The sequence below is a fragment of the Carettochelys insculpta genome, chromosome 14 (genome assembly GCF_033958435.1).
Source record: "Carettochelys insculpta isolate YL-2023 chromosome 14, ASM3395843v1, whole genome shotgun sequence".
Lineage (NCBI taxonomy): Eukaryota > Metazoa > Chordata > Testudines > Carettochelyidae > Carettochelys > Carettochelys insculpta.
Genome location: NC_134150.1, coordinates 16,767,844 through 16,790,235, shown reverse-complemented (window position 1 = coordinate 16,790,235; position 22,392 = coordinate 16,767,844). Strand labels below are relative to the sequence as shown.

The 22,392-nt window shown below is 45.2% G+C and overlaps 1 long non-coding RNA gene across 1 annotated transcript; it reads left to right on the top strand.

Moving 5' to 3' along the window:
* Positions 1 to 5,218: 5,218 nt before the first annotated feature.
* Positions 5,219 to 21,691, top strand: LOC142020853 (uncharacterized). Its single transcript, XR_012647522.1, has 3 exons — positions 5,219 to 5,298; positions 5,449 to 5,511; positions 21,371 to 21,691. It is a non-coding gene; the product is annotated as an uncharacterized LOC142020853 (long non-coding RNA).
* Positions 21,692 to 22,392: the final 701 nt, after the last annotated feature.

The following is a 22,392-nucleotide window of genomic DNA, read 5'->3' as shown; positions in this document are numbered from 1 at the left end:
CATAAAACTTGTCTTTTACTTCCAGTGTGGCGTACAGGGTTGGGGCGTAAGCGCTGATCAGGTGGACAGGACCGGCGCAAGTTTGAAGTATGACCTGAAGGAGTCTTTCTGATCCACCCATGACTAATTCCACTATTTGTAGAAGGGTGTTTCTGATGGCCAAGCCAACACCATGCTCTCTGGGTTCTTCTCAGGCTCTACCCTGCCAGAAAAAGGTGTAGTCCTTTTCCTTTAGAGATCCCGAATCTACAAGACGTGTCTCTTGCAGAGCAGCAACGTCAACTTGGAGCCTCTTCAGTTCGTCATCGATGACAGCGGTCTTTTGGGTCTCGCTGATGTCCTGAAGATCTTCAGTCAGACCTGTCAGCATGGTCCACACATTCCAGCAAGCAAGCTTAAAACTTTGATGGTTTCCTTTTCTTGTTGGTTTGCCTGGTGCTCAGCTTTCAGGTCACTTGTCAGGTTTGGGAACCTTAAGCCTCACGCACCCAGTGAGGCAGGTGAACTGTGGCGGGACAGTACCCTACTGGCTGGAGGCTGTCCAGCTTGAGGCGGGCGGTGACTGTCCAGTGAGATGCGACGATCTCTCCCACCGTCGGAGGCAACCCCTGGCACTCGTTCTCTATGCCAGTCGAGCAATAGCTTATAACCAGTATCTGTTACTTCCCGTGTTGGTTCAACGCTGTTAGCAATGCTGGAGTACCTCTCCAGGCACGAGCTTGGGCGATTATTGGGACCCTGGGCTGCCCACACGCCAGTGCTCCCCTCTCGGCTTTACTGATATAGTCCAAAGGAGAGGACAACCTCTACGTCTGGTACCAGCTCAGGTGCAGGAGTTGCCAGGTCAATGCCAGAAGTTGGCACAGAACCGCCTTAGGACTCCCCTCTGGATTTTCTGTCAGGGTTTATACCCTTAGCCTTGCTCCTTTCCAGGATAACCCACAAGGCAGTGGGGCATGGAGAACATGGCTACGGTCCCACTACCTCTTGCACCTCCCTGGCGCCACATGTCCCCAAAGCTCCCCGTGATGACCACCTTGCCTCCCCAGGACCCTCCTCCCCACCCCTCTGCCTCTCACCGGCTACCATCACCCCTCAGATCCTCCCTCCCTGTCCCCTTTTCCCCCATCCACTCCCATGTCTCCCATCTGCACCATACTGCCCCCTATCAGTTCTTGTTGCCCCCAGGTCCCCCTTCCCCTGGCCTCTCTGCACCTGGCCACAGGCTGCTGCAGCCCCACGTCCTCCAGGGAGGCGCCGATCTCGCAGCCCAGCCACACCCTGGGTCCCAGCCAAAGCTACCAACTCTTCATCTGGCTACAGCTGTCCCTGGAGCCCCACCGATCTGGTGCGGTGCGTGCATGCAGGGAGCGCAGGACTGGGCCTGGAAGCCATGCAGTGTGGGCCAGCATGCCACAAGCAGCCTCTGTGGGTGCTGCCATCCTCACAGCCGTACCAGACGCTCCCAAACCACTTGCCCACCACTGACATCCCTCGATCTCGCCCCCCCAGCTCCTCATGCTGCAGCGGGTCCCTCAGCTCCAGCCAGCAGTTGGGGATGATGCTGCCTCTTACACCTGAAGAAGTAACTAGCTCCCTCTAAGCTCCCCTTCTAAACTCCCGTCTCAAAACTCCCTCCTGTTAGCAACCACCCTGTTCACATGCACCCGGTCGCATGCTCCCTGGTCACTTGCCAGCAGGGCTTTAGAGCTCTGGCCTACCTGAGAGAGCCCCTCCCTCTGACTACCGCTCAGCCAATCGGCACGCAGCCTGAGCACATGGCCAGCCTGAGCACATGGCCTTTCAAACAAACAAACAAACAAACAGACAGCTCAGCACTCCAAACACCAAACAAACAGACAAACCCAGGCACCCAAACACTCCAGAGAGCCACTTACCCAAAGGTGCTGTAGTTTGCCCCCTCCTTCCCCAGGAGAGCCCCTCTCAAAACTCCCTCCTGTTAGCAACCACCCTGTTCACATGCACCCAGTCGCATGCTCCCTGGTCACTTGGCAGCAGGGCTTTAGAGCTCTGGCCTACCTGAGAGAGCCCCTCCCCCTGACTACCGCTCAGCCAATCGGCATGCAGCCTGAGCACATAGCCTTTCAAACAAACAAACAGACAGCTCAGCACTTATTTAAAAATCTCATGTAATTAGGTGAGGTCCAAAGCACATGATAGTGATGACTGCCGCAACAGATTCATGTTCTATGTGTCCAACCATATGGCAGTAACTCCAGGCTCCTGTTTATTATAATTGTAGTAACTTTTCAAATGGTGGATGCTAATCTTGGTATAATGTCAAAAAAAGTCAGTGGAGTTAAATTGCGTTGAGCAGAACTAAATCACTCCTAGACTCAATAAGCCCAGCTTGTTAATTTAAATTATTGTTCCACCACTAGAATTCATGTTAAGTAAGATGTTGAATGGCATGCAGTGTCATTCCACTCTGAGAAGAAAATGTTAAGCAGATAGCAGAAGAGCACTCCATGCAGTATCTAAATAGATACATTAAATAGCCAACTAGTTACTTTGTGATAAGTATCCAATATATTTTAGAAACTCGTGTGTGTGTGTGGATGCACACATCTGTCTGTGAGTCTGTTCACGAACTCCTCCGAAATGGTAAGAACTAGAACCCCCAAATTTAGTATGCTGCTTCCACTAATCACAACTTAAAGCTAGGGAAGACTTTGGTTGTGCCAGGACAATGGGATATGCTTGGAATTTGGTTGTTCCTCATAAAATGAAAAGGGAGGGGTCTAGTAGGAGGGACATTTGTACCATATAATGAGCCCAGCAAGGAGCCAGAGATGGAGACCTGAGCAGCTATAACCCCATCGGGCCAGCAGAGGGCAGGGACGGAGAAACGGACAGATATCCACTACATATTTCACAGAGTTTATCTGTTTGTGTGTCTGCTGTCCCCCAGTGTGGGGGAGGGGACATGCACACTCCACCAGCTGTGCCAAATGAAGCTTCAGTGATCATGGACAGATACTTCTCAGATGGCCCCAAACTGCTGCAGCGAGAATAGGCTGGGGTTGTCTTCTCTCCCTGGGCTAGCATGCTTACTTCACCCCCTCATCCCCGACCCCACCCCAGAACAATTAATTAACGAAGAAAAACAAAACTTATTCAAGTTAAAGACCTGAGCATCTCCAGTTAAATCTTATAGTAATTAGTAAGATTAACCTATTCATCCATGCTACGCACAAAAGGTATCAATACTAACAAGAGTATTTACATCCTACTTTACGTTTTCAGAGTACAGAGTGGAGCATTGCTGGTATGGTACAAACTCAGTGCAAGATTCTGAAGTTAAGGAAGTTCTGATTACATCCAAAATTCTACTCTTCATGCATTAAGACATTGAAATTCAACAGAAAGTTTTGGCTGTGACTCAGCAAGTTCCCAACTCCTATGACTTTTAATGCAAAATGGTGGATTATCTGCATTCAGCTCTGTTAAAAACCCTAATCTGATACTTTGGAAGGTGACATTATTTTTGGTACCGATTTTACAGTATTTTTATACTCGCTGCTCAACAATTTGAAGAGTCTCATGATAAAAAATAGCAGAGCAAAGAGATGGTGACTTTGGAAATGCAGAAGTATTGTTTTACTATAAATGGTTTATAGTCTTTAGCTTGTTACCACAATTTATAGGATTAATAGGACTGATAATTGTTAAATTTAGCTGAAATAACAATGGTTTTCCTTGTTTCTACTCAACATCTGAAAAATATAGATAAAAAGCAAAATAAATTAATTAGGATGGTGCTGATAGAGTGATAAATAAACTTGACTTTATCAGTATCAGAGAGGGAAAATTCCTCCCCTATACATAGGATTCCCAACTTTTCATGAGTAACAGAGCTGATGGCCTTTGGAACCCTCCACTACCCAAATTAGGATCCTAAAAGCTTATGGGCTCATCTCAGATTTCCCCTAAGGCAAACAGAAAAAGCACAAACCCAGCACCTTACCTTTAGGAGATTGCCTCAACAATGCATGAGCTGAATCCATGTAGCTGATTTTCCCACTGGATCATGGTTTTTTTGTGGTTCCCAGACACAAATGTCCTTGTGAAAACCCTGGCCACTGGTTCCCATCCCCTTTTCCCCATATAAGTTTTCTGCTGTGTGAGGCATGTGGCACACACCGTCACATAGGCTGCCTCAGGCTCCCTCTCAGGTGGCTGTTTGTAGCTTAGTTAGCTTTTCTTCTGAGCAGCCACCATAAGCGAGGATAGCAAAACATTATTTTGCCAGCCTTTGCAAACTACTCTGACAAAACCAGAGTTTTTTTGATTATTTACTATGTGGCCAAGGTTACCTCATATTATCTCCATATTTACATCCAGGAAGACACCAATAAAGGAGTCCATGAGATGTGCCTAGCTTTCATACCCCAGGTAATGAAAAGAGAAGTGCTTGTTTCACTTTCCCGAAGCCCAGGGAACTGGTAATGTGGTACAAAGTTTTTCTCCTTGGGTGACTTAGGAACACAGGCCCCACTGCATTTCACTTTTGAGTCGCTGGTTTAAATCTTTTATTGCTGGCCAAAATTTATAACCACATGACAGCTCTTTTAAAGTCAATCTGAAAAGAGTCTAATTCATGTTGAATGGAAGCTCCCATCACAATTTCCCTACCACTCTTGGCACTAATTAGCAGTCGCTACAGAGAAATCAAGACATAAGAATAACCTTTTCTCTTACTAGCAGAACCAAGGGATGTTTGTACTTTGCTGCCCAGGCTGTATTTCACCAGTGACTGTGCAGTCTACCAGAATGCATAGTCATTCTGAGGAAAGAATCTGCTCTAAAATGTACTTGAAAATAAAATACAGAAATTTACATTTTTAGGCATTGATATTAGTTCATGAAGCAGCTAAACATGGAGTATTGACATTCTTCATTTAGCTCTGCTGTTGGGGAGGAGGCGCACTTATGCCATGGGATCAGTCACTGGCCAGCACATAGACCCAGCCTTCTGTCTCTTACGATATCTTAGACGCAACATAATACTGCCTTTCCTTCCCTTCCCCTGGCCCTAGTGCAAAATAATAATCTCGCAAGCCTGTCAGTGTGTACATGTGCTTCCTGTCTCATTTGTAGACAGTTCAGCTTCAATTGTTTTATCTGCTTTTGCACCGCTTCCATTGTCAGAAGAAAAAATAAGTATTATCCTGTTTAATTTTCATTTTCCTTTTATAGGGCACAGACAAGCCACTGAGCCACAGTGAGTATAAATCACTTGCTCAGTGTCACACAAGAAGGTGGTGGCAGAGCTAGGTACTGAATGCATGTCTTTCATTGCCCAATCCTTTGTTGTAAATGTATCACCATCTTTCCTCTCTGGAAAGAGCCCTTGTGTTTTACATATTCAAAAAGACATTCCCTTCTCTTCTGTGCTTGCAATCCACCTCGTCTGAACTGAACTAGATCTCATCTCCAAGTGTGACTCTGTTCTTCCATATTGCGGGTGCCTACGATGCTGGATGCTCGGTAAGTGAACTAAAGAATTTCAGAAGAAAGTATACAAGAGCTTTGCAAAAATATATTACTTTACTCTCTTTTGTACGCAGAAAAAATATTCCATGGGGCTAGGAGAAATAAAAGAATTGCCATAGATCTGTGGATTGGACTTAGAGCTGGACAAGTAATAATACTAATTAATAATAAATAATTTTAAACATTTCCTCTAATATTTGTTGAAAGTTTTAAATGATGTCACTTTAGTCCTGCTTATTTTGAATTTTGCTGGCCAAAATCTTAATTAAAATGGCAAGCAAATTTTAGTCATATGCTGTACCATTCATAGAAACTGATATTTTGATTTGTATATATGAGTGTTTGCACTTGAAATATTTCTGAACTATCCAGGGCAACAGAAACTGTGCCACGTGCTTTGTGTGACCAATGACACCTATATAATATGGCTCCAATATAAAATATTCAATGAACACATAGAATAAGATTTTCTAAAAGATGTTCAGACTGAGTTCAGAACAAATAATTTTAAAGATGTTTCAGCAAAAGAGGTGCTTCTATGACTTTGTTCACAGTGAATTACTTGCTCAGCTCTAATCAGAGGATTAGGAATACAAATGTTGGGTAAATAATGGTTGTGATGGAGAGTTGCAACCTAAACGGGTCAAAATAAAACAAAACACAAACCCACAAACTATAAAATTGAAAAACCAGGAATAAATGTAACAAAATGGGCCTTCAACAACAGCATACAGCTGTCAGAATATAACTCCAATGGGCAAGTACAGCTGAAATGGTCTAAACAATGAAAAGTCCTCGTTTTATTATTGCCAGCTATACATCAGTATATTCCCCGGTACAATGATTTCTGCATGATATAAAGCAGGGGTGACCAAAACAGGGAGCAGACCCCCCTCAGAGGGATGTGAAATTTCAAAAGGGGATGCAGCATGACTGACTGCTACGTCTCAGGCTCATCCATCTCATTAAAATGTTGGAATATGTTTCTGTTTTATGCACACGTAGTCATATCTATATACCAATTAATAAAGTTTTTACATTGTACATACTTATTTTCTTACACGTGCTGAAAGGTTTGTTTGTTTGTTAGTTTTTCAAATTTCCATCAGTTTGGATTACATTAGACAGGCTGGGGAACCTTGATAATTGCAGGGACAAAAAGTGGGCCTGACATAAAAAGTTTGGTCACCCCTGATATTAAGGACCAGATTGGTGCCAGGAGTGGAAACACACAGAAGACAGAGAGAGCTATGCTATTGATTTGCTTTATAACCTTGCCTTGTGAAATAGGGCTCAATTTTCATATCCACACACAATACCTGTAATCATGTGTGCAAATCCTTTATTTGAGCAGAATGACATGGTAACTATGTATGTTAAACTGCATTCACAGAACTGAAAATAAGGCCTTCATATCTCTCTCTGGCTCAACTCCACCATCTACAAAATGGAAATAATGATAGTGATGTAATTCACAGGGATGCTGGAAACCTTAATTCGTATTTATGCTGTGAAACTCAGAGATCCTTGAATAGAAAGCACTAAATGACTGCAGGGTGTTATAATAGATATTTGTAGACATTTATATTCCATTTATTTGTTGCTAAGCCAACCTATAAGTATTTAGCTCTTTTAATCGTTTCTCTTCAACCAGACTCTCCAGCCCTTTAATCATTTTTGTAGTTCTTCTCTGGACTCCCTCCAACTCTATCTTTTCTTAATACTGAGATGCCCAGATATGAGCTGCCTTGTTTTAGTTGCAGTCTCTTCAGGGAGCATAACAAAGGGATTCAAATGCTGTGTTACCACACTAGCCTTGTGTTCTGCCACACCACACTGCTGATTCGTTAAACCTTTGAGCATTCCCGCTTTTCTGAGTTTCTGCTTGCCATCTCAAGAGTGAAACTTTAAATACAGAAACACATGGAAGGGGCTGAACTAAGGAAATAGACAAGAGATGACGTCTAGGCATGGAAATAGTCCTGTGACATTCCACCTCTCCACGCCTTCCACGGGTATGCGACGTGTTGGGTACTTTCCAGAGGGTCCTTCAACAAGGTCTGGGGATGCCCAGCTTGTTGTCTCCTGGCTGGATGACCATGAGGGCACAACAATCACCAACACCCCATCACTCAAGTCCTCCTCATCTGAGGGCAGCTCCATCTCCGTCTCCATCTGGGTGGTTTGGTTGGAGGGTCCTGGCTGCTTTTCCACCTCTGCTTCAGCATCTAGCTCATCCACCACAGTGTCGAGGACCCTTGTGGTGGGGGAGGTGCCCTTGCCCCCGAGAAGGCTGTGGAAGGTCCTGCCCCTGAACACCTGGCCGTGTCCCTGGCCCAGACACACCCCAGCCTGAGTTCTTTGGCTTTGAAGCATACCTGCTCCTGACTCTGGGCTGGGTGTCCCAGGGCGGCCAAGCCAGAGGCTAGCTGGGCAAAGGTGGAGGCATTCTACCTTTTGCCTATCATCTCCCTCAGCACGTCTTTGTCGTGTTACTATCCGAGGAGGTCTTGGAGCTCTGGCTCAGTCCCTGAAGGCATCCTCTTTTTGGTGGCCTGGGCGGCTTCCTGTGACCCCCTCGGCCGACTCCCTGGGGCTGCTGTGTCATGGGGCTGCTGGCCGCTGGCCATTGTGGATGTCAATGTCCGCTCCGAGGGCTGCTCTGAGGGTGTGGTGCTGGGCAGCTCATGTCTCTGCTCAAGCTATGCTCTCAGCTTCCTGCCATGAGATTTCTGGCTTCCTGTGGCTTTAAAGGTAGCCGAACACAGAGAGCATAGAGCTCCAATAGTGCTGGCAAGGGTGTCTCCACGCACCAGCTGGCTTGCACCACGGAGGACTGTTCTTTCGAAAAAAGGCCCCTGGAGCATCCACATGCGCTTTTTCTCAAATGACTGTTGTGGAAGAAGACACTGTTCCTGATCCAGGAGCAGAAGAGCAACCCCAAAAGAAGTGCCACGTTCTTTCAATTTACTTTCGAAACAATGCATTTTGTGTGTAGATGCTCCATGGGATATTTCGAAAGAGCTCCAGTTCTTCCGAAAGATCTCGCTAGTGTAGATGCAGCCAAAGACTTTAAGGTCAAAATTAAATTTATGTTCTACAAGGGTCAAGGTCATTATTCTTTGCCTAAATTACACACGATTCTCCTGATTTTACATGAAATTTACCACACACACCTGAAGCCACATGTAAGACAAAACAAAGAAAACCCCCTGAATAAGGGAGATATTCACTGTAGGAATGCAGGACATGTGCAGGAGTCTATGATCTGCATTATTTCTTTGCTTAAGGCCACCTAGCAACAGCGCGTAGGTTAATCCTCCATAGACTGAGCAGACAGCATCAGCCAACAGGAAAACAAAACATCTCTGACAGAAAAAAACAAGAACAAGAACAAGAATTGCCCATTTATGAAGCAGTTGTAGGGAAAGAGGACAGCAAATAAGAAAACACATGCATAAAACTGCTTTAGAAAGGAGATTTCCCTTTACATTATTTGTTGATAAACTATTTTAGCCGTTTCTTTCAGGCTCACGTTAAAATGAAGGTTGTGGAGTTGGGACTTTTATCTGTTTTACTCTGATCATGCAAAGCCACTGTGGGAGTTATAAGATCCTTGCTCCAAAGGGAATTTGGATGGTCTGAACTGGGCTATGGTCAAAATTGGATTGCTATTTAAGAAATATTATTTTTGTTTTCCCTGGAACAACAAAGCTTTCGCCAGGTATTATCAGTATCAACAAGGGCCAGGTTCAGATATCTTCAGTTGTTCCTCTCACTCAATTTCCTCTTAAAATAATGGGTGAAAACACTTCCCTGCTCACAAGTGCTGTCTGTGTATGAATCACAAGGAAATTTTATTACGGGCCAATGAGCACAGAACCACATTGGGAAAGTACAGTAACGATGGAGAATAAGTAAAACACCCACCCCCTGTTGAAGAGACCTGCTGGATTATCATGTCCAATCTCCTGCTATCACAGTTATACAGCTCATTCATGAATTTATCTAGTTCCCTCTTGAGCTACTTGAGTAATTTGCTGCTGTACTCCATCTATTCCTATTGCAAGGCCACCCAAGGACCTCACTGCTGTGATGATTAGACTCCTAAAGCTATTCATGACCAGGTTTTTTTACCTATCTGGTCACGTGACAACACTGTCCTTTAGCTTAAAATAGCTCTTCTCATGACTTGGTGTTTACCCCTCCCCCAATGGATTTGCAGCGAACAACCAGATCATGTCTTAGGCATTGGATTTGCTAACCTAAACAAGCCATGATCTTTTAGTCTGCTCTCCTAAAACTGGGTCCCCATTTTCCTGACCCTCCTAGTAGCCCGCTCTGCATCTATTCCCATTTTAATTCATCTTTCTTCATGATGGGGGACCAGAACTGTACACAGTATCTCAAATGAGGGCTTCCCTATGTCCCAGCAATGGTATTAACCGTTTCCTATCACTATCAGAAATACTTTGCCTGATACAACCTAGATTCTCATTTCTCTTTTTCATTGCCTTCTCACATAGAATAACTACAGACTGCCAGTGATTGACTAATGCACCGTCTTTTACCTCCTCCTGTTATTTCCAAGTGACCAACCACCGGGTTATAGCAAAAATTCTTAGTATTAATCCACACATACCTTTCATTTTACATAATGACATTTCACCCCATATCTGTTACTCCCATCCTCAATGCCATCCCATGCTTCTTGTATAATATTCTGATTCTCTATGTTTTGACAGTATGTCCCAACTTCATATCATCAGCAAATTTAATTAGCATGCTGGGTGCAATGAAGGGACTGGGCCAGTGTTTCCTGTAAGCCGTGCAGTTAAGGTTGTGCAGATGCTCAGGAGAGACTGAAATGCTGCCCAGTTGATTTGCAGAGCACCCTCAGCTATGTTTTTTGTTTCTACTGATGGACCACATTCACACATGCCTCAGTGCCACCTAAACTTTGCCTGCGGCTGTCCAGGGTTTGAACCAAACTCCGCAGAGATGCTTCTCACCTCTAGGAACTTCCAGCCCCTTCTCTGGCTGGGCGGTTCTTTGGTGGTTCTGTGACTTGGGCATTGCGTGTGGAATTATGAGCTCTGGGCCCCACCTCTAGTGTGCACTGGTCTAGTATGGAGCCACTGAATGAGACTGAACTACTAAGCTTCTTCCATACCTGTGAAGGCAGCTGATTCCATAACATGGAGTTGCTGCAGTGATACAAGCCACTGAGTCAGCATGGGGGCTGAGGGAGGTAGGAGCAATATGGGGCTGAAGGGAGTTTGAGATGATGGTCCTTAGAAGGGGAAGGCCCCATACCTCTGTGCACCGAGGGGGACCTTCCATCTATGCACCTGCAGAGGGGGATTCTCCCATGGGTCTTTGAGCTCCCCTATGCCCAGCACAGAGCCCTGATACTGCCCTGGAGACACAGGACACAAAATCTATGTCTGAGAATTTCAGCAAAACAACCCCAAAAGAGCCTCTCATGAACACTCTACCCTAACCATAAACTCATCCCCAGGGAGAACCCCCCACCCTTGGGCCCCATCTTTAGGAAAATACTGCTTGTGCACCTGTTAGCACACTCCTGCTTTACTGAATGAAATAGTACAACCCATCAGTCTCAAGAATGAACCCAGAGGTGCGCCACTCGTAACCTCCCTCCACCTCAGGAGAGCGCCTCTTAGCACAACCCATAGTCACCATCTTCTACAATGCAAATTGTGATTTGCCTTGTGTTACCGCAGCAAATACTTTACTAACTCCCAGAGGGAGTAGACAAACCACATTCCCTTATCTACAAAATAAGTCATCTTATTAAACAAGGTCTGGCATGATTTACCTTTGGTAAACTCAAGATAAATTTAGTTCCTTACCTGCTGGTGTGACCAGCTGAATAACAAATATCTCTTGAGCTCATCACTGGCCCCTTTTCCTCTCCAATAAATCCCATTAATGGCTTGTTATCAGTGAGTAGCACAGTTCCAGAGTCTATAAGTACCCTGTGACAGGCCAGTGCCCAGCCCCTAAGCCTGGGAAGAGCTGTCTGGTCTTGGCCCAAAGCCCAACCATCTAATCCAGCTATAATAATTTCAGCTATGTTGGTGGCTGAATAGGAGACCCTCAACAGTGTTTACTCAGCTCTGTTTAAGCCAAAGAAGCTCTTTCTGACACCATATTTTCCCTATTTTCCAAAGACAGTGGCAGAGGGCTGCTTCCCCTATGGAGCCTCTGTGTATCTGGAGTTCTAAATAGACCTTTTAACAGGCAGCTGCCTTGAGTCCTACCTGCTCATTCCCCTGTTCACCAACAGATGACAGTACAAGCCCTTACCCTCTGTAGCTTCAGGCCACAGGGATTTTAGGAAGCCAGACTCAAGCATGCTGTTTCTTCAGCCAATGCCTACTGCAGCCTCTCACATCAGCCATGAAAGTAACACACAGTGGCAAGCCATTAAAACTGTAAAAACCATGCAGGGCTGACGCATGGTACTGTTTTACCACCCAATGAAAGCTCTGTGACAGCATGATATGGCTCAATCATGCACTTATCTTAATAAGAAAGAGCATTTCAGTGGAATGCCTGGTGGTGTCTGGAACCCTGTAATAGAAATCAGAGGGGTGACTCTTTTCACTAGCATAGCTCTGCCTTGAAACCCTTTATTTACTGCATGCTGCTCCCCTGAGGCTGCTGCACAAGGCAAGCTTGCCTTCAATGGTTCAATGCTTTGTACAATACCAATCTTTTAAATCAAACAATGAGGTAAAACCAAATATCTCCAGCACCATGTATGTGCAGCATGAGCTTCTGGCAATGGCCAGTTCATTGGATATGCATAGTTTTTACAGGGGGCACACCAGTCAGGAAGTCTCTGTTAAATCAGTGCTTAGCAAGTATTTCAAGAAGGACACATGGGTAAAAAGCAGAAAAGTGTGTCATTTTCAGTGATGGGCCTTTAAATTAAGCATTCTTAAACAGCAGAGTGGTCAGTGGGGAAGCATCCTTTTGCCACCACAATGGATAAAGTTGTGGAAACATAACTGCGGAAGGCTTGCTTTGGGGATTTAGCTCCAGGTACCTCTCTCTCTGTTGGCAAGTGAGTGGCAGAATCCAGAGAGGGGACAGAATCTTGAGACTGGGGCTGGGCTGACAAGATCCAACCCGCCCATCTTCTTTCTTGCTAAGCACTCTCCATCTTCAGGAGCCTGTGCTCTTACTGGACTCATTCACCTCTTTCTGTTGGTCCCCAATGGACTTCACAGCCTGAGAATCAGTCTGGGAAAGATGTTGTTTTTAGAGCTGGACTCAGAAGGTAGAAATGGCATTGGCAAGCCTGCAACCCCTTAAAACTGTTTTGGAGCATTTGCCAACTAGAGGTGATGGGCTCACCAGAAGGGACAATGGAGTTCCAAGCCAAGTTAGGGGCACGATATCATTTTTGTCCTCAGTTATTTCATTGGTATTTAGCCCATAGCATAGGGTGAAATTCCCAACATGCAAATTAATAATGCCATTAGATTCTTAGCTTATAGGGTCAAAAAGCCTACAACTTACTCAGTGAGCTTATTCATCCCAAGCTCCCACTGGGCTGAATTCTGAGGCACCCTTTCAAGTCCATGTTCAAACCACCACTGAAGCCAGTTGTCATTTTGCCTAAGCAAGGGCAAGATTTGGCCTTTAGTGAAAGAGTTGGTTATGGAGGGGGGAAATGTTTGCTTTAGGGGGTTCCCCTAATTCTGTGAAGTGCTGTAAGATTTTCAAAAAGTTCTTTATAATCAATAACACTATTAACAAAAATGTGACCAAGTGGTAGCTACCACTGATTAAAATAAAGCCCTGGATACATTGTAGAAAATAACAATGTGACCACATCTCTGGGCTCAGAATCAGTCCTTTCCTACTGCCACATACCATGTTAAAATCACAGCACAAAGGCAGGCTTCCTCTAAGCTGTTTAAAGGTCTTTGGAGGCTGTGTGGCACTTCACCTTTTTAATGCTTTATGTATTACAGGTTTATTTTCACCTACGGCTGTGATCCTAAGCTTCCTCCCAGCCTTATCTACAACTCGTATTTCAAAGCCTAATTTTCTTGCCCTGAAATATGGAATAAAATAGCTTGCAATATTGGCTGCAAGTTCTATGTTTTTACATCCTTTCTTTGTAAGGGCTACACAGGCCCAATTTCTCATGGGCTTAAAGACTTCCTAAAGAAATCGTGTAGCTAGAAGATATTTCCTGACCTGGCATAAGACTCTGTCCACCCAGGCTGGTGGAGAGACTATGAAATTTTAATTGGTCCAAGAGCAAGATATCACTATAATTGGAGCCCAAGTGTCTGAATAAGCCTCAGAGCCATGGACTTGTTGTAACTCTGTAAAACTCTGGTAATTCTGGTGCCAGAATCTACCTGTGTCATCACAATAAGCACAATGAGAGACCATCACTTCCATTCACATTTCAGCCACTGATGTCTTTTCAGAATAAAATGTTTGACTGACAGACAGATACTAGACTCCACTGTTTTCAGGTCCATGCTCTTTTCTGTTCCTTAAGTTTCCATATCAGGCAGTTAATGGTAGCAACAGGAAATAATCAAGCGTCAGAACATTCAAGCCAAACACAACACGAGCTGAAGTCTGCCTGTTATACAGGCTTTTTGCCATGCAATTAATCTGTGTTGGAGAGCTATCAGGGACCTCTACAGCAGCAAATCAGCTGTTCTGCTGGGACATTCTCATTCTCACAAAAATATGCCAGGCCAGATAGCTATACCTACTGCAGCTGGTAACAACACATCAATAGGCACAGGTTGCCTGAAAGTCTCACGTTTCAGGCCTATCTACCAGCTATTTGTAGACCAGCATCTGGTGGGAAACACAAGAAATGAGAACAGCTCCTACCTCTGTACAGCACATAGAGGCCTTTGGATGAAAAGCACCGCACCCTATGTCAATGCAAAATATTTAATTATTTAATATTATGGTACATATTTAGTCGATACAGTGTCACCTCGCTATATGCAGTGTTACAAATCATTCTGCTGACTCAGAGATATAAATGTAGGCTCCAGAGCCTGGGGATTTCTTATACACTGAGAAGGCTTTATGTCCAGAAACTAATGCATGAATTACATTCACTCACATGGGTAGCTTCTAAATCTTTGCCAGACATGACCAATGCACTGCATAGGTCTTGTTTTCAGTCTGCAGTAAAAACTGATTGTCTGGCAGAGACTGTCTCTTCCTTGCAAAACATACGCTCTTCTTTATTTTATTTTATTTTTACAGGTAAATATAGATTCTAGCTCTGAGATAACCAAATGTTTTCACTTCCTAATAGCTGTCTGCTACTATGTGGCACACATCTCTTTTAGCCCTAGATATTATTGCTGCTAAGGAGTTATCACATTACCATTACAGAGGGAAATCTTCACTCCTGACATCAGATCTATAAAAAAGGCTGTTGATGAAGCACTATCATTTTTAAAATATAGGACACCAAAAGTTTTGGGCTTCTTTTCTACTGCCAGGCATAGGTTTCCTGCAACTCCGTGAAGTTAGCTCAATGGGAATAACACCCCTGTGCTGGAGGAAAGAATTGGGCTCTCTGATTAATTTAATGGGACTTAGTCATGATTTACATTGGTGAGAGTGACAAGAGGGACAGACCTTCTGTGACCGCTCTGCATTTTGTTATACCAGCACTCTTCCCCTTCAGCATGACTGATTGCCTATTGTCATTCTTGGAATGGGTGGTCTTAACACCATTGCTGGCAATGGGAATGTGGGTGTTGACAGCAGGTGTCTCTGAAGTACTGAATAGTTTGGCCACGCCACTAGCTGTGTTGAAGAGGTGGATATATAATTCTGACAAAACAACAAGCCAGCAACGCAGAAGGATATTTCAAAGCAGTTGCACAAACATCCCTGGTGAATTACTGGCCCTATTAAAGTCAGTAGCAAACTCCCCTTGACTTCACCTCCCTTCAGATGAGAGCAAAAACAAAATGAAAATTGTTCTATAAGAGCGAAATAAGAGGTTGCAGCATTTTGTGGCATGGAACAGGTGGCCCAGGAAAGAGATGAAAGCATGTCACAGACAGTTCTTTGACTGTAACTTGTCACTGCCTCTGACAGAAAACTGCTACACAAAGAGTAAGCCGGAGCCTTCTTTCTGGAAAAGGCATTCTGATGCTGTTGCAGCTTGTGCAACACTTGGACTGAGGAGCAGCCTTTTTAAATGGCATGGAAATCAGACTGGCTGATAGGACTCAAGAATGTGATTTGTTTGGGTTACGGGCCTGGTCTTCTTCAGCATCGTGACATTTAAAGAGAACATATTAAAAAAAAAAAGGAGCTTGGCCTACACAATGCTTTTCCCTGCCAGGGTGAAGGTCTGCTGTAGAGGCCAGACATGTGTCTTTCATGACCCCGTAAATGTTTTGTGATAGGAAGCAGACGGACTTTGAAGAAATGCCTCTTGTAACTCTGAGCTGTTCCTTCATGGAAACTGTGATTAGTTTTGTGGGCTTTTTCCCCTATAAGTCACCTCTACTGAATTGTTGTAACAGGGTTTAACCCATGTTGTAAGTGTCCTTATATACAGTAATATGTTTCTTCTCAATGAGGAATCCCAGTCATGGAAGAAAGTAGCATGTGTGCTCCTCTGTAGGATGGTTTCTTCCTAAGGCCAAATCTGTTAAGAAACAGATCTCCCTACGCATACCTGCTTCTCCAGTTAAAGAAACATACAGCTCAGTTATCCAGTGTTTCTATTATAGAACTGACCCACTACCAGCGTCAAAAGCACCTGTGCTTGCATAAGGTGTGGAAATGGGTCTCTTGCCAATCTCTGTGCACCAGACCACCACTGATGGGTTCACTTTCCAAGAGTGATGTGTACAGGACATACGCTGAGTTTGTGCCCTCTTGGTTTCTTTATGGTAGGGAGAGAACCTGACTATTTTTTATTTTCTTTGTTAGCCAGCGAGAGTCAGAGGCGCTGGAGAAATGTGTGCGGCTCTGCCTGGTGATTGTTAAGAAATCCCAGTTTTGCTTCCTCTGGAAGACTGTACAGGGACTGGAGAACTAGAAATTCAGGACATCTGCTGTGAAGGAAGTAGAATTAGATTAACCAAAAAGGAGGGGTGCTTTTTTTCAGATTGTTTAAAACTCTTAAGCATGGTTTTAACTAAAACCTCCTGGGCAGAAAGTTCTGTTCACCAAGTCAGTGCGCATGTATCTCCTTCGCAGGTAAGGACTGAGAAAGTTCCCAATACTCAGCTAAGTCAGCCAATTATCTTCCAACAACAATCAACCCTTCTCCTTGATGCACACAACTGGACATTTCCTGGTATTTTAAAGAGATGTGGGCAGAATTAGGAGAGAAAAAAATCAAAGCTTTTTATTTTATTCATTTCTCCCTGACTCCCATTCTTGACACTTTGATGTGTGTTGTACATTGTTCCTACTTTGGATGACGATCGCTTGAGGTACCTTTTGCCTGTACACAGCAGACTACTTCCCATGTCTCCAACATCAATATTTCGGGTGACCATCTGTCCCATAGTGGGTTGGACGGTCCCGTGTTTTGGATGCCAAAAAGGTTTCCCTACTTATTTTTTTAAAAGAGACTCATTGTCCCATATTTGGGCCATCCTACCACCCGCCTTTTCCACCAGGGACACAGCTGCTGGCGGGAGTCACTTCCCTGAGCCTCGGGGAAGTGTGCGCAGCTGTTGCTTCTCCAGGGCTGGGGGCTGCCACTTTCCGGGGGCTCCCAGGGAGGCTGGCAGATGCGGCTTCCTCGGGGCTCCTGGGGATCACGGTTGGTGGCTGCTTCACCAGGCTCCCAGGGAATCGCTGGTGGCTGTGGCTTCCCCAGAGCTTAGGGAGCGCCAGGGTCTGCCACCTTCCCAGGGCTCCCAGGGCGGCTGGCAGATGTAGCTTTCTCAGGGCTCTGGGGGAGGGCCAGCGGCTGCTACTTCCCCAGGGTTCCTGGGGATTGCTGGTGGCTGCAACTTCCCTGGGGCTGTCGGGGAAGGCCAGCAACTGCAGCTTTCCCAGGGCTCTCGGGGAGCATCATCAGCTGCTGCCTCCTTCCTGGGTCCCCGGGGCTTGGAGGAGCTGTCCCTCCCATGCACATCTCTTTGTCCCGTATTTGGGACAGGGAGATATGGTCGCCCTGCCAACACCAGTGTTTGTGCTGCTCCAGGGAAATGGAGCACCCTGGCTTCCATAAGATGACCTATGAAAGATGATGCAGTAGTGATATCACATGATGCTTTCACAAACCTGAAGGAAGTCTTGCCTTGTCCACATTTTGTATCTTTGCCCACATCCTCTGCAGACATAAAAATCATCCTTTAAAAACTACCATCCTGGAAATGAGTCAATGACTGGCACATTGCTGACTTACTCATTACTGAATCTTGAAAGAGGGGTTAAGTCTCATTAATTCCCATGTGCAAGGAAAGGACATGGGCAGGATTTTAACTGCAGCCTGCTGGCAGGAGTGGTGGGGTTTACCTGACCTGATCTAACATTGTTTTCATTCTATTGGCTAACTGACACTTTCTCTTAGAATCATAGACTCATAGAAGACTAGGACTGGAAGGGACCTTGAGAGGCCATCGAGTCCAGCCCCCTGCCCTCATAGCAGGACCAAGTACTGTCTAAACCATCCCTGACAGACATCTATCTAACCCGTTCTTAAATATCTCCAGCGATGGGCATTCCACAAACTCCCTTGGCAATTTATTCTACTGTTTGACCACCCTGACAGTTAGGAACTTTTTCCTAATGTCCAACCTAAACCTCCCTTGCTGCAGTTTAAGCTCATTGCCTCTTGTTCTATCCTCAGAGGCCAAGAAGAACGAGTTTTAAGGAGAAACAACACAGAATAGTCTTTGCACAAAAGTGTCTTGATATCTTATCTGGGCAAAGGAAAGCCATCCTGTTCCAGCTTCATCATGGCAATCCAGGGAACTACAGACCCATCAGCCTTATTTCAATCCCTGGGAAAATAATGGAGGGAATCCTCAAGGAATCCATTTTGAAGCACTTGGAAGAGGGGAAAGTGATCAAAAGTAGCCAACATGGATTCACCAGAGGCAAGTCCTGCCTCACCAATCTGATCAGCTTCTATAACGAGGTAACGCTCTGTGGACATGAGGAAGTCAGTGCATGTGATATACCTTGACTTCAGCAAAGCTTTTGATACGGTCTCCCACAGCATTCTTGTCCATAAGTTAAGGAAATATGGATTGGATCCTTGGACTATAAGATGGATAGAAAGCTGGCTTGACGGTCGGGCCCAACGGGTGGTGGTCAATGGCTCAATATCTGGATAGCGGTCTGTTTCAAGCAGAGTGCCGCAAGGCTCGGTTCTGGGGCCGGTGTTATTCAACATCTTTATTCATGACCTGGATGAGGGACTGGGTTGCACCCTCAGCAAGTTTGCGGATGACACAAAACTAAGAGAAGAGGTAGATACATTGGAGGGTAGAAGGAGAATCCAGAGGGACCTGGATAAATTGGAGGACTGGGCCAAAAGAAATCCGATGCGGTTCAATAAGGAGAAGTGTAGAGTCCTGCACCTGGGTGGAAGAATCCCAAACATTGTTACAGGCTGGGGACCGACTGGCTCAGCAGCAATACGATGGAAAGGGACCTAGGAGTTATGGTGGATGAAAGGCTGGATATGAGTAAACAGTGTGCCCTTGCAGCCAAGAAAGCTAACGGCATACTGGGGTGCATTAGGAGGAGCATTTTGAGCAGATCTAGGGAAGTAGTTATTCCTCTTTATTTGGCACTGGTGAGTCCACATGTGGAATATTGTGTCCAGTTTTGGGCCCCCCAATATAAAAAGGATGTGGATTTGCTAGAGCAGGTTCAGCGAAAGGCAACAAAAATGATTAAGGGTCTGGAGCACAAGACCTATGAGGAAAGGCTGAGGGATTTGGGCTTGTTTAGTTTACAGAAGAGAAGACTTAGAGGTGATTTAATAGCAGCCTTCAATTTCCTGAAGGGGAGCGCTAAAGAGGAGGGTGAGAAACTTCTCAGTGGTGTCAGATGGCACAACAAGGAGTAATGGTCAGAAGTTGAAGAGGGAGAGGTGTAGGTTAGATATTAGGAAAAACTTTTTCACCAGGAGGGAGGTGAAGCATTGGAATGCTTTGCCTAGAGAGGTGGTGGATTCTCCATCCCTTGAGGTTTTTAAGTTCCGGCTGGACAAGGTCCTGGCTGGGATGACTTAGTAGCTGTGTCTACACGTGCACGCTACTTCGAAGTAGCGGCACTAACTTCGAAATAGCGCCCGTCGCGGCTACACGCGTCGGGCGCTATTTCGAAGTTAACTTCGACGTTAGGCGGCGAGACGTCGAAGTCGCTAACCTCATGAAGGGATCAGAATAGCGCCCTACTTCGACGTTCAACGTCGAAGTAGGGACCGTGTAGACGATCCGCGTCCCGCAACGTCGAAATTGCCGGGTCCTCCATGGCGGCCATCAGCTGGGGGGTTGAGAGATGCTCTCTCTCCAGCCCCTGCGGGGCTCTATGGGCACCGTGGGCAGCAGCCCTTAGCCCAGGGCTTCTGGCTGCTGCTGCGGCAGCTGGGGATCCATGCTGCAGGCACAGGGTCTGCAACCAGTTGTCGGCTCTGTGTATCTTGTGTTGTTTAGTGCAACTGTGTCTGGGAGGGGCCCTTTAAGGGAGCGGCTTGCTGTTGAGTCCGCCCTGTGACCCTGTCTGCAGCTGTGCCTGGCACCCTTATTTCGATGTGTGCTACTTTGGCGTGTAGACGTACCCTCGCAGCGCCTATTTCGATGTGGTGCCGCGCAACATCGAAGTTGAACATCGACGTTGCCAGCCCTGGAGGACGTGTAGACGTTATTCATCGAAATAGCCTATTTCGATGTTGGCTTCACGTGTAGACGTAGCCAGTGGGGGTTGATCCTGCTTGAAGCAGGGGTCTGGACTAGATGACCTCCTGAGGTCCCTTCCAGCCCTATGATTCTGTGATTCTGTGATGACAACGTGACATAGTGCAGGGGTATAATGGTACCATATAATGGTACAGAAGCAGGCGCAGAATACCTACTAACCCCAGGGGTACACAAAGGGTTGTGAATTTTGTAAGGGGGGGTGCAGCACGATCAGCTGCTGTGTCTCAGCCTCATCCATCTCATTAAAAATGTTGCAGTCTCTTACTGGTTTTATGTCTGTGTATTCACATTTATATACTGATTAACAAAGCTTTTACATTCTACACATTTTCTTACACATGCTGGACGGGTTTATTTTTTTCATATGACTATAAACAAAATTTCCATCACTTTGGCTACATTAAACAGATTGGTGGGCGGAGGGAGCTGCTAATTGCAGGGACAGAAAGTGGGGCCCAAACATAAAAAGTTTGCTTATCAATGTACTAACCCTTCAGGAGATAACAACGAGCCATACCTCATGTTAGCTATGGTACGTCTATGACCCACATTGCTGCACCTCAAAATCCTTTCATGTAGCTATCCCTGGAACAGCCCTGTAGGCTAGGGGAGTACTCTGATTTACTTTTTCTTTGGAGGGGAAACTGTGGCAGAGAGACACTTGCCAAAGTCACACACAAAGTCTATAGCAAAGCGTGGAATTGAATCCTGTTTTCTGTGTCCTGGCCACTACCCCATCATTCCTCTCTAATGCCAAGATTAATCTATTATATTACTATAATATATTTAATTGATGTATAATTAATATATATTAGTGATAATTAATAACCCTCTTTACTATATCTCCTGCCCACAATTTATCCCCCCGTTCCCCTTTTTCTGATTATCTTCCTATTATTGCTTTTCAGAATCCAAGATGTGAGCTCTCTAGTCATGGTTGGTCTTTATTTTACTGTACTGAACACAGCCTAGCACAACAGGACCTTGATCCCTCACCGAGGATGCAAGTCAATACTGTGGTATAAGTAAATAACAACACTGAAGGCAAAGAGGAGAAAATAATAAATTAATGATAAAATATTTTGCATTTCTATAGTGCCTTCCATCAGAGCAATGCAGTTGCCAAACGGTATTGAATTCAGCCATAATCAATGAAGCCTTCATGTCTTAATTAATGAGTTAAAGAATACCATACTGTATACATGCTGTTGAAGTAATGATGTAATACGATATGCTGAGTACGTGAAATCTATTATTTCTTTCTGTGTGAGAAAATTAATAAAAAAGGAAAATTTTAAAAAACTAGTTCGCTATTGCATGGGAACAGAGGGAAATTCATTTCCCTTTGTTGTAATAAATGATGTATATCTATACATAAAAATCTTCCAGTCATTCCATCCAGCAAAGTACTCCAAAGATTTCCATTATGTAAGTATGGACCTTGCTGTTGCAGTTAGGAAACTAATGATTGTTCATGGGCTTGTGGGCTAAGAAGTAAAGAGATTTGATACTCGCGTAACCTTCATGCTCTAGCCCAGTTTGTCGGTGTGGATCGTACTCATTTCTCACAGCACTATGATGAAGCAGTCAAAACAATAGAAGCACACCAGTTAGTACAGGGATAGACAATTTTCAGTGGGGAAGTCACACCAACAATTTGGAAGGTGGTCAAGGGCTACGCTCTTCCATGGTATGAATGGAGGAGATGTGGGGTCTGGGATGGAGGTTGGGTGCAGAAGGGAGCTCGGGGGTGAAGGATGGGGTGAGGTGCCAGAGGCAGGCTCTGGCTGGGAACCTTACCTGACCAACTCTGAGCTAGGAGCCCAGCAGGTTTCTTAAGCAAGCTCTCTGCCTGGCTGGCCATGGCAGGGGCCATGTGCCTCTGTGAACAGCCGTGAGCCTGAAGGGAGAGACAAGGGGTGCTTTGCAT